The sequence below is a fragment of the Ambystoma mexicanum genome, chromosome 9, assembly GCF_040938575.1.
Source record: "Ambystoma mexicanum isolate Mex_15411 chromosome 9, UKY_AmexF1_1, whole genome shotgun sequence".
Classification (NCBI taxonomy): Eukaryota; Metazoa; Chordata; class Amphibia; order Caudata; family Ambystomatidae; genus Ambystoma; species Ambystoma mexicanum.
This window is the reverse complement of record NC_090931.1, coordinates 1,284,394,063-1,284,406,672: the sequence shown is the minus strand read 5'-3', so window position 1 is coordinate 1,284,406,672 and position 12,610 is coordinate 1,284,394,063. Positions and strand designations below refer to the sequence as shown.

The window sequence follows — 12,610 nt, the reverse complement described above, 5'->3', positions numbered from 1 at the left end:
ATGTCATCAGTAGAATGAATCCTAAGATTCAAGCGGTTGCCACCACACTTGATGTGCAAAAGGCATTTTATTCTGTATCATGGCCTTACCTATGGCATCTCCTTGAGAAGTGCAACTTTGGTCTGGTTTTCCGCTCCTGGGTGGCGATACTTTATTCTGACCCGTTAGCTAGGGTTCGCACTGATGATTTTTGCTATGGCCATGGAGCCATTTGCGGATATGATGCGCCAGTTCCACGCTCACAGAGGTCTCTGCACTGCGGCTGCACCAGATATATCACTGTATGCTGATGACACTTTATTGTATATTCGTTCCCCTGCCCTCAATCTTGCTCCAATCCTTGCGGATGTTCTGCATTTTGGGCGTATCTCTGGCCTTAAAGTGAATTGCTCTAAATCTACCCTATTCTCCTTAACAGAAGCTACTGCCCCCCCCCCTAACTTAGAGGGTTTCACCTGGGCTCAATCAAAGTTTACCTACTTGGGCGCCACTTCGAGGATTTATACGAAAGTAACTATGGGAAATACCTATCCGCTCTGGAGGGGAAGGCTTCAGGCTGGGCGAGACTCCCAATTTCCTTGGCAGGTAGGATTGGGATCCTGAAGATGATAGTGCTCCCGCAGTTACTCTATCAGTTCATTAATATACCCTTGTGGCCTGGTGAGGGCTTCTTCCAGGAGCTGACCCGTCTTATCAACTTGTTTTTGTGGCATTCCGGAGTAGTCCGACTTAAGCTGGGGACTTTGACTGCCCCCATTGATAAAGGCGGGCTTGCTGCGCCTGATTTTACCAAATACTGTATAGTTGCCCAAGCCCAATTTGCCTCACATTGGTTTAACACTTCAGATCCCCCTCCACATGTTAGACTAGAGCAGTTGGAGGTGAGGGGGCAGGATGTCCGATCCCTAATTCTTGCACCTCTATCTCCTGAGCGTAACTCCCATGACCCGGTGGCCAGTACATCGCTTGCCCTTGCCAAGATCTGGAAATTGACCAATACACCCTACCCATTCTATGGTCAACTTCCCCTTTGGAATTTTTTGCAGGGGGTCCCACATATCCCCTTATCCATGGGTGCTCCGGTGGTCCGAGGCGGGTGTCGACCCGCGATGTGTTTGCCCAGGATAACTTCCTTGAGTGGCTGGATCTTCCGCTGACACTACGACGGAAGCCGGCTGTGTGGCTCCAGTATTCGGGCCTCTGTCGCCACCTTAAACTTCGATATCCAGAGTTTCCCGTGCTACCCCCCGACGAACCCATCCTGGCCGAGCTATGCAACGCTGCTTCCTTCAAAGGGAATATCTCCAGATTGTATACATCGTTACAAAATAAACCTGCTCCTTCCTTTGATAAGCTGAAACGCTCATAGTCAGTCGATTTAGGGATGGAACTGTCAGACCAGCAATGGAATCACATGTGCGCACGCACCCAGGGGGGTGTCCTTTAATTCTCGTTTTAAATTAATTCAATTTAAAATTTTGCATAGATATCACTACACCCCGATCAGGTTGCACCGCATGTACCCGGAACATCCCCGCGAGTGCCCGAGATGCAGGTGCGATTGTGCTACATAATACATGATCTGGTCCTGCCCCCACCTGGCCCAGTTTTGGGAAATGGTCTGTACGACGTTGTCTGCAGTCCTGGACGACACCATCACCCCCTCTCCACTACAATGTCTGTTCCATGAGTTTCCTGGGTTGGGACGGGATGCCCAAAAACTAGCAGGTCTTTGCATGCTCCTTGCCGCCCGATGTATTTTGCTATGCTGGCTCCGCCCTGGAGCTCCTTCACACATGCTCAATGGCTTAAATCTGTAACTTGGGCATCGGACACGGAGGAAATGTGGACCAACCAACAGCCACTGCACTCTAGAACCAGAAACGTTTGGTCACTGTTTCGCTCCTACATGGACTCAATGCGAGTGGACTTGGGGGGCACGGTCTCTACACCCTCCTCTCTTCCGTTGCTACTATTTAAGCTAGTGAATTGCTCAAGTATTACAATCTGCCTTAACTGTATCCTGTGAATGTCAATTGTTTATATATGGTCTCGAAAGCCTGATGTTGTACTTGCATACTATATGGTCATGATACGTGGTATTGCTCTCTTCTTGCTTTGTCGTCAAGCTGAAAAATAAAGGTTTAAAAAAACATTTTTTAAAAGAAAAGCAAGATTCACCACTGAATTACCATTTCTTGTTATTTATGTTTTTACTGAGCAAGTTCAAAGATCTGTTAACCCTCACCCAACTTGACCATGCTATGAAGGTCCATTGTAGCAGGGCTCCGGAACTAGAGAGAACATTTCAGGGGCCTGAAGTATAGGATTGGGTAAGCTGATAGAGACCCCCTTTTTCCCTGCGATTATGGTATGGGTGGCGGGGGGGCATTTATGGTTAATGCCACTGAACCTATAACAAAGGATCAACCGAAACCACACAAATCGCGAGCATCAAGTTCAGAAAATCTTTATAAACTTTGCCAGGGTGGGTGGGAAAAACACCTACAGTGCCTACGGGAATCCAACTAGAAATGATATGAGTCACTGTGCTAAAGAGGTTAGGATGGATCAATTTATGGGGGTCTGAATGGCCTAGCAAAGGGAACAGGCCTCTTCGAGGGGTCCCTAATCTAAGTCAAAGTAGCAGCGGTATAGCACCCAGCAAAGTCATTGATTCAAACTGTCACAGGGATATAGTGCCAAGCCTGCTTCTTTGCAGTCTTAGCCCTTAGGATATGATGCTATACTCGCTTCTTTGCAATTTCCTACTAGCACATAAGTCTTCCCGTCGCCCTCCTGGACCAAGGATACCCATCAACACTTCTACCATCAAGTAAGCATTCCCCCCCCCGCCTGCTTGGGTTTGTCAATCTGTGATATTACCACACTCCAGCCAACGGTCACGCTCCTCAGCCAGGTGTAAAGATTTTTCTTGATACGTTTCCAAACCTTGTTCAACACTTCTTGCTTGAAGCCACTGTGCAAAGTAGCTGAAGGGTCTGGGTGGGACTCTTGCAGCAGCAGCAACTCTGTTTCAGTGCAAGGGATTATGTCCACCAATCCTCTGGTAAGGGTTTTGAAGATTAGGCCTTAGGTTTCAGGCAGGGTTTCCCTTAAGTTATGATATATGATATGATATGATTATTTTATTTGTATTGCGCTTCTACACAAGTGTTTCAGAGCGCGACAAGGCAAGGGAGGGGAGCAGGGGCGAACAAAACAACGATCTTACTAGGCCCAGTGACATTGAGAACACGCAAGTGCGTGGGAAAGTGGAAAAGTGCATGCAAGGAGGACAGTGCAAAGTGCGTAGCAGAGGAGAACAGATTAATAATAATAAATAAAAATAAATAGATGAGAGGCAATAAAAAGTGGTAGTAGCCAGCAAGTGGCAAGTGCTGTGTTTATGGCAGCAGACTGGGTAAGTCTGATAAGTGCAGCAAAAGACAAACATGGGTACATTGTCCCCAGTGCACGGGGTGGCCAGGAGGCAGTGCAGGAGGGTGGCAGGGTGAGCAGGTACTTGGGCCCAGGGGACAGAGGGTGGCCAGGTGCACAGTGCCAAGAGAGCAGATCAGCAGGCGAGAGGGAGAGCGAAGGCAGAAGCAAAGAGGAAGGTCTTGAGGTGCTTCTGGAACCCGGAGATGGTTCTCCTCAAGCTTTAGAGTGGCAGGGAGGCTATTCCAGAGGTAGGCCCCAGCCGAAAACAGAGCTACCTCCAGCTCGTTTCTTTGAAAAATGACTGACCCTGAGGGCGCTTGAGGTAGAGGAGTGAAGAAGCAAAGAGGAAGGTCTTGAGGTGCTTCCGGAACCAGAGATGGTTCGCAACTTATTCACAACTCTTGGTCAGTACAGTAGCTGTCAGAGCAACCAAGTCTTGCCTCTCAGATTGTGTGAGGTGTTTAGGTTACATCTAACACACAATAAAAGAACGCCCACAAAGTATATCATTGAAAATATAATCTCTACATGAATATTGTGCATAAAATAATCTAACAGAAGCACTCAAAAATCAAACAAGAGCCTTAACAACTGTAAAGTGATCCAAAGAGGTGTAAGATAACAGTTTATTAGAGTATTTAACATGTTTGTAGATTTAAGGAAAACCTTTGCATACTTTAGGAAAATTAAGATTAGTTTAAATATTTGTGTATGGAAACTAATGGGACTCCTGGGTCTAGAGACCCAAGCTATGCTCACTGATGAGGCCCAACAAGGGCGACACAGGTTTGGGGATGCTTGTGGTCTCGTGCAGAAGGGATGTAACCAAGCAGTTTGGGCTGAACGGCCCCTTTTGGGGTGAAACCAAGCCTGATTTGCATATGGTCTTTCCCTTATTGTAATCACTTGGCAGTCCAAGAATGATGGCCTGGAAGGTTACCCGGAGCTATGCCAGCGGTTATGATGTGTTCCAAACCTTCCAGCCATCACCTCTTTTGTTTTACAAAGTCAATACATAGCTCTGGGTTATAGGGAAAAACGGGTAAAGTATTACCAAGTTCCAAGAGAATCTTGACAGAAGGCAATTTCTGGACTGGGAAGGGATGGGTTTAACCAGATGGGATCTTGAGGTCAATGAACAAGAGGGGCAGCTGAAATGAGCTTGAGAACTGTGGAAAGCAGAGAAAAGTCGTTGGGAGTCTCAGAGGCGCCCGAGATTGACGACAAGGACCCAGAAGACTTAAGCAGGTACAAGGGCTGTGTGGCTCCATGAAGGGGTCTGGAACCCATGTAAAAAAAAAAAAAAACACAAGCCAAAGGGGTGTAAGACCCAAACAAGAGAGGCCATAGACCCAAAGAATAGAAGCCACGTTGACAGGGTCTGTGACCCAAACAACAGAAGCCATATTGACAGGGTCTGTGACCCAAACAACAGGAGCCATATTGATGGGGTCTGGGACCCAAACAAGAAAAATCATAGTGACAGGGTCTTGGACCCAAATAAAAGAAACCAAGTCAAAGGGGTCTTGGACCCAAGGCAGTACTTGGCAGGGGAGTATAGCAGGACTTCCCAATGAGCCACTGGAGAGGCTTGGATAAAGAGCAAGAGAGAGCACGTTGAAAGGGTCTGGGACCTGGGCCTGGCAGGCGAGTATGACAGTTTTACCCAATTGAGCCATTGAACAGCCTGAGAAAGGCCAGCGGAAGTGAGACACCCCACCCTACTTTGTGGAACTGTGTAAAACATCCTGAGAAAGGCCATGGGAAGGGAGACATTCCCTCTACTTTGAGGACCTGTGAAAGCCAGCCTGAGAGGCCAGCGGAAGGGAGACATTCCCCCTACGTTGTTAAACTGCCAATTAAAACCTGAAGAAGGCCAGGGGAAGGAAGACATTCCCCTTTTTATATTAACTGTGCCTGTCCAGAAGGGAGTCCTACTTCTGGACTGAGAAGGCAGTACACCACTTTAGTCTGTTTTCAAGTGTAAGGGATAGAAGTAGGATATTGACACTGGACGGTGGACTTTACTTCCTTTAGAAGTTTAGTTGAGGCCGGAAAACCCCTATTAGAGTTAGGGAAAGACAGGATTTTCTTTTCATTTCTTTAAGAATAAGTCTTTGTCTAAAATCATGTCACCTGTGTGTACGTCTCCTCCATCCACACCCTTACAGTATGAACTCATTTTGTAAGGACAAGACCCCAATATGATTCTCAATGTCTGTAACTGTACCCCTACTGTGTCTGTCTGTCCTTGCAATTGCCATGCTGTGAAGCATAATGTTAGTGCAGGGTTTTGTACAATGTCGAAATGTGCAGTCAGGAGTTCTTAGTCTGCTTGCACAAAGGGCCTTCTACGATTTGGAATAAAACTAGTTTACATGATTTATAGGAGTTAAAGCCAATTGAGGAAACTGGTATGGGTCATATTGGATAGTTTTTAAGTCTCCTATTATCAGGAGAGTGGGATACACATTAAGGGTTCTACTGTCTGGCATTTTCGAATACGTGAATAAAGTCTCAGCTGGTAAACCTCCCAATTGTGCAATTGCAATGGTAAAGTTTATATTTGGAGCATCACAATTTGCTAATCGCAGCCAATCAAACACTGCAGTCTGAGAATGAATAGGAATCTACATCCTGACGAGCCATCTCCTTTGCTCACCTTCTAACCTCCTTTTAACAAGCTTTTTAAGAAAAATGTTTTGCCTTGTCCGTTTGCCGTGACAGGGCTAAGATATAATTAGTAATGCTATTATCATCTCAAAAGTGGTCCCATCTGGGGTGTCACCTGTCTTGATTCCCTTTTTTAAGGGTAATCAAGGAGTCTTGAATCTCCACTTTGTGACAAAGCTGCCACTAATGGGTCCTGGTCATCAGTCACTCATGCCTATAGCAAGCCCAGCACAATGCTAGCGCTATACATCTTGGGGACTAGTTAACTGTTCCTTTGGCATGATAAACACAAACAGCAATGGTATTTTATTGAATCTGAAAACAGCTTTCTGAGATGACAGTTCCGAGTCGTTGCACAAATACGAATTACACTGCGTTTATATAGAATTTATTTTAATCCAACCCATTATTTCCTAAAAGCATGTACGTTTATAAGGCAAGCCAGAAAATATTAAAAAAAATAACAAGCCATCACTCCTAACAGTAAAACTATCATAAGCGATGAATATTTTGGGCAAGAACAATAAAGAATGCATGGTTAAAATGCATGGTAAACACATATTCCTCCAGTCCTCCACGACCAGTCTATACACAGCCCACACCCATTGTATTAACGTTGGAAAGAAAAAACAGTTGTAAAATAAATGGCTTCTTCTCCTACGAGCCCTGGTTTGCTGCCATCCGTTTTCCTCTCCCCATCCCTCCCGACTGCAATGCTGCCCAAGACTGCTGACCTTGTGTGTGGGAGTCTTTCGACCTGACCTATATATATTTAAGTTGCTGAAAATAAATGACTGCCAAGTAATTAGGCCAAATGCTCCCCTCTGTATCAGAGTTAAGATCTTTGTAATTTCAAATAATCAAGTGTCACTTTATTTGGTCTGAAAAGGCTTGTTACATAGGGAAGTTAGAATTTCAGCTCTTGCGGGAGACTTCCTTTACATAGGATTTCTGGAGTTTCCTCTTTTAGCTGTAGCTAAAAAAGGGGCAGTTAGTAATATATTAAATCACAGTGTTGAAACCGAAAGTTTGCGGTCTGAGAAAAGGCCCCTAAAGCAGGAAACTGCCTCTTGCAACCTTCTGTTCCATTCAGGAAGCCATTTATATGTCCAGCCCTGTTTGTTTTAGCAGGCGAACATTGAATTGTAAAGGTTAGAAACTGATGCTTTACCCTTTTGAAATCTGTTCCTGACACAGTTAAGAAATTAACATTTTCATTATCGGAAAACCCACGTGGAACTGTAGATTGTGATTAGAGCTTTGCTAAATTAATCGTGGGCCATGTTCCTTGTAATGGTGTGCTGTTCAGATGGCTATTTTATACACTATGTAGCTTGCCCTTTGCGCACATTCTACAGTCTATTACAGCTGTCTTGAACTCATTGCTTTGAGTTAATGGCATCCTTCTGGATGAGGTAATAACCATAAGGTTAGGTATCATTTCATAACTGTTCCTTTCCTTTCTCATCCCAACCAAATAGGGTTTTTCTTCTTGAAGAGTAATCGGGCACAGTATAGAGACATATTATGCTCACCTTTCGTGAGAGGTATTTGAACTCTCCCTGAGTTTGGAAAGTCAAGTTTAAGGAGTCCATTCATGGTGCTCCCACAAAAGCTTCTCTTAATTCAGCTTTCTAAAAGTGAAGAATGGGAATGATGTCATTAACTCAAACAAGCATTAGCTAGAAGAAGTGGGGTCAGATACCCTTATAACGGTGATTTCATGGAACACAAGGGGCTTCACTCATTTATATAATGATTTTCCGGTAGATCTACACAACAACTTTGCTATCTGCCTACATGAAACATGGCTGCGGGTGTCACCAGTTAAAGATGGTTATATAACACTACTAAATCCAGCTGGAAAAAACAATAAGGGACGTCCTTTTTCTGGATTGCTTACAATGATTAAATCGGGAACAGGCTGGGAAATAATCGAAAAAATCCATCCAAATAAATATGTTCAGGGCACCGTATTGGAATCAACGAATAACCAATGCAACAAAGAACATCTCCTACTGTTGAATTTGTATTGGAATCCGGTAAAAATATCGGCTGAAGCGTTCATTTCTGCGGTAACCAAGATAATAGACAGTCAGCAAAGGAACTGTCTAGACCTCAAATTAATTATATGTGGAGATCTCAACATCTCGTGGTTCGACGATCAAAAAAAGCATATTGAGGTTCAAAAAACAGGCGAATGCCCAGGCAATGAAAGAAGAACGCAATGGAGTAAAGCTCTTCAGATGCGAGATTGCATGATGGGTAATGGACAAGTGCGAGGTAATATACCACCAAATTACACCTGGGAAAACATGGGATATAAAAAGATCATTGACTATTTCTGGACGTCGCGAAACCTGTTCGTAAAAATAGATAATCTATAAATTATGTCAACAACAAATAGTGACCATCATCCTTTAGTAATGTCTTGGCTGCTAAAGGACAGAAAGACGTGTATAAACAACAAGCAAGTTCTTGAAGTAAATAATGGGCGTAATTGACTCAGAATCAAAGAACCACAAATCATTAAAATGTCAAAAGAGTTACAGGACCTAAATTTTGACAAAACTGTCCAGTTGGATTATATACCACTATTATTAGATCTGAAAACTGGGTCCCTACGAAACAGCTTGCAAAATATGAATGTCCACCAACATAAATGGAGTAGCAGTCTGATTGACCAAAAGAAGCAGCTCAGGAAAGACGTCAAAAAAATAAAGAAGCAAAACGGACCGAACACCTTGAGTTTATTAAAACAGAAGAAACAACAATATCGGAATTGGGTAAAATAATTTGCCTATCAGAGGGACCAAGATCGCGGCGAAGAAATGCTGGCACTAATTAACAAAAATAACTCAAGGGAAATCTGGAGAATCTTGAATAAAGGATCAGTGAATCAAGAATCTCTACTGTCAAATGGAGTCGCCGAAAACGACTGGGTTTCACACTTCCAAAAGGTGTTTTCTGGAAATGGGATGTCTCAATCTGTTGACACTAGAAATGATGACACGGCTTGGGACATAATCGAGTCTGGCGATAATATTCTCATGGCTATATCAAGATTAAAAACATCAAGAGCTGCCGGCCCTGATGGCATCAGTAATACGCTACTAAAAGAGCATAAATATGCATGGGCAATATTCATAAAAAACCTATTCGTGGCTATAGCGGCAAGAAGACAGGTCGCAAAGTCATGGTCCGAGGCAATACTAGTACCAATATATAAGAAGGGCAATCGTGGCGATCCAGCAAACTATCGCCCGATTGCCCTTCTGGATACAATCGGAAAAATACTAGCAACATTTCTACAAAAGAAACTATCAACATGGGCAAAAGAAGTCGAATTGCCGGATATAAGACAAACAGGATTCACAAAGGGCGTAGGAACAGAGAATAATCTCGCCCTAGTGAACCTATTAAAACTCGAAGCCCTAAGAAAAAAAGAACAGCTATTCATGGCATTTATTGACTTAAAACAAGCATTTGATTCTATGAATCGTGAAAAACTATAGACAAAGTTAGAAAATAGGAAGTGCCCTAACTCTCTGCTACACCCTATTAAGGCACTACATTCTAACACTACAATCAGAATAAGGCTAAACGCAGAAGGTGACTTGTCAAAATCAATTACTACAACTAGAGGGGTGAAACAGGGTTGCCCCCTAGCTGCAACCCTGTTTAAATTCTATATTGCCGATATTACATCAGCACTTGCAGGTGCCAACTGCTTCCCTCCTAAAGTCAATGGTCAACCAATAAGCTATATGATCTATGCTGATGACATAGTGTTGGTTGATAGGACTCGAATAGGGCTACAGCGGCTTTTGTCAGAGCTAGATTCCTACATGACCGATAATGAACTGGTCATCAATGTGGAAAAAACAAAAATTATGAAGTTTGGATGTACGCATGGTACAAAAAAAAAGATCTTTAAAAATGGTGGATTGACAAAAAGCAGCTTGAAGAAGTGACAGAAATCCGCTGCCTAGGAATAATGATGAACATCTCGATATGCAAAAGGAGCTGGGTGCAGGATATTTTCCACCGAACAAGAACGCTTGTTTTACAAGGTGCAAGATTACACGCCCTATATGGAAAATTCTCAATGATACCACTGCGAATTTTCGACCTCCAGAAGGTAATCCCCACAATAACTTATGGTTCAGAAGCAGGTTGGAATATAGACCTAAAAATCTGGTCTAAACTGGAAGGCTTATTTTGGCGATATGCCCTGCGCTTGCCTAAAAACATTTCAATGACCATTTTACGCCATGAATTAGTACTATAAAGTCTTTACGGAACAGTATTATGGAAATGCCCGTTACTGTTACGAAAGATTGAAATGTCGGAGCCAGAACCTGCTTACAGAATATTAAACCCAGGAGATACACATCACTATACTGGTCTATTACTAAACTGGTCAGAGAAAGTGAAAACCATCATGTTAAATGCGAACATTTCAATGGACACGTTGTTAAGTCGGCCGCAGATTGCGAGAAGACTGTTGAAAGAATGGCTGTGGATCGAAAATTTGGAAAAATATGATATGATGTCGACAGCACTGGACCTCGGACCTACAAAGAACAAGGTGGATAAAATGCCAAAGTACTTATGCCAATTCCCGTCGAGATATCACAGGGACAGATTTCTTAGATTCAGATTGAATCTCTATAAGACAAATTATATGACGGCAAAAAGGAAATTGGCAGAGAACACTAACGCAGCTTGTCGGCATTGTAAAAGCCAAGATGAGACAGTAAAACATCTGATAACCGAATGTGTGGCAATAAAGGAGCTGAGATCAATCCACTTGATTAAATTTAAGCCAGTAAATGAAATGATGGAAGATCTGTGGTATCGAATATTGAGTGCCAGCTCGTTCCATCTAACTTGTTCAGTGATAAACTTTCTGGACAAAGTCTTGCTCTGAGGTATAAGAAATCTAAACGGTCTTGTAAATATGATAGAAGTGAATTGACGATGTATTGTAACAAAAGTTTGTAAGAAACTAGATGTTGCAAATAAAATAAAAAAAAATAAAAAAAATCAGCTTTCTGGTCTACAAGCACAAACTTGGGGTCATTCGACTCCTAATCCATTGCTGGCCCTGTTTTCACTATCTAGAAGCTTCACCTGCAGGCCTTCCTCCCAAGTACCTCAACTGCCACTTGTTGGGCTATACATCTATTTGTATATATATCTATTGTTGAAAATACATAAAGAATTTTGCCAAAAAAAACATACCGTATGGCATAAATGTACTGATATCTTACAATTGTTTTGCAAAAAGTGTGCCTTTGTTTGCCCCCGTTGCATTTCGAGGGACCTTATGTTTCACCATTTTTGGATCTGGTAGCACAGTTCCAACAAGGAGCACCTGAAAGTTATTGATATAATACATCTATTAATTTTAAAGGAAATTGAGTACCTCCACAACCTAACATTCTTATCCTCTTGTTTGGGTCCCAGACCCTGACAATATAGCTTCTCTTGTTTGGGTCTTCCACCCCTTCAGCTTGGCTTCTTTTACATGTGTCCTAGACCCCTTCACGGACCCAGACAGCCCCTGCACCTTCTTGTCGGGCTGCTGGTCCTTGGCATCGGTCTTGGGCGCCTCTCAGACTCCCGATGGCTTTTCTCTGCTTCCTTTGGTTCTTGCGCTTAGTCCAGCAGCCCTGCTGTACTTCTCTGGAGCCGGCTGCGCATTTAGGGTCTGTGGTGTTATATGGCTTTCTTCCTCGCCCAGACTTCCTTCTTCTGCTTGCTTCAGTCTGCCAGTCCTCCGCAGAGCAGATAGAGATGTCTGACTAGCATCGTCCACGTCCCGGTCAGCAGCTTCCTTCACAGCTTTACAGTCTGTGGTATTCAAACTTTGCTCGTGGTGTCTCACGGGAGGGACTGACAATTCAGTAAATTGTTCTTTCATCTTAAGCTGCTTGAGGTCTGATGACTAGAACACTCAGCCCATTTCTCAGAAGGATTATCCAGCGCGCTGCACTTCTTTGTCATAGTATGCTTATCAGTAAACTCTATATAGTTAACCATATTCTCCCTCATCCCAGTACTACAGGTCTTAAAGGTTTGGCATAAGTAGATAGGGAATTTGGTAGGAGTAGAGGAAGGTAAGGAAAGAGGTGTGAAAGAGTTGGGTAATTGGGGAAAATACAACATCCCATGTCTTCCCTGTATCCTAGAGGGGGAATCCCTCCTCGGGAGATCCTCCCACTGAGTACCACCCCCCAGGGGGACTATCGGGTAGCGGACGAGCCTCCCTGGAAAGGCTCCCCGTTCCACCCCGAGGGGGAAGGGACATCATAGGATTTGTCACAATACAGAGATATTATTCAGAAAAACTAGGACAGCTGCAAGCTGCCTATCCACACGGTACACCTCTACAAAGGCACAAGGCTTTAGCCATTTATCTTACCTTTGGCTGCACATCCCATTTAATAAGCTGCGACAGCTGGATTTAAATTTATAGCTGGCTGTA

At 43.5% G+C, this 12,610-nt stretch overlaps 1 protein-coding gene across 1 annotated transcript in view; it reads right to left on the bottom strand.

The window, feature by feature from the left end:
- DTX3L (deltex E3 ubiquitin ligase 3L) overlaps positions 1-12,610 on the bottom strand; it is a 380,419-nt gene that overhangs the window by 194,229 nt on the left and 173,580 nt on the right. The gene's annotated exons all lie outside the window — the stretch shown is intronic.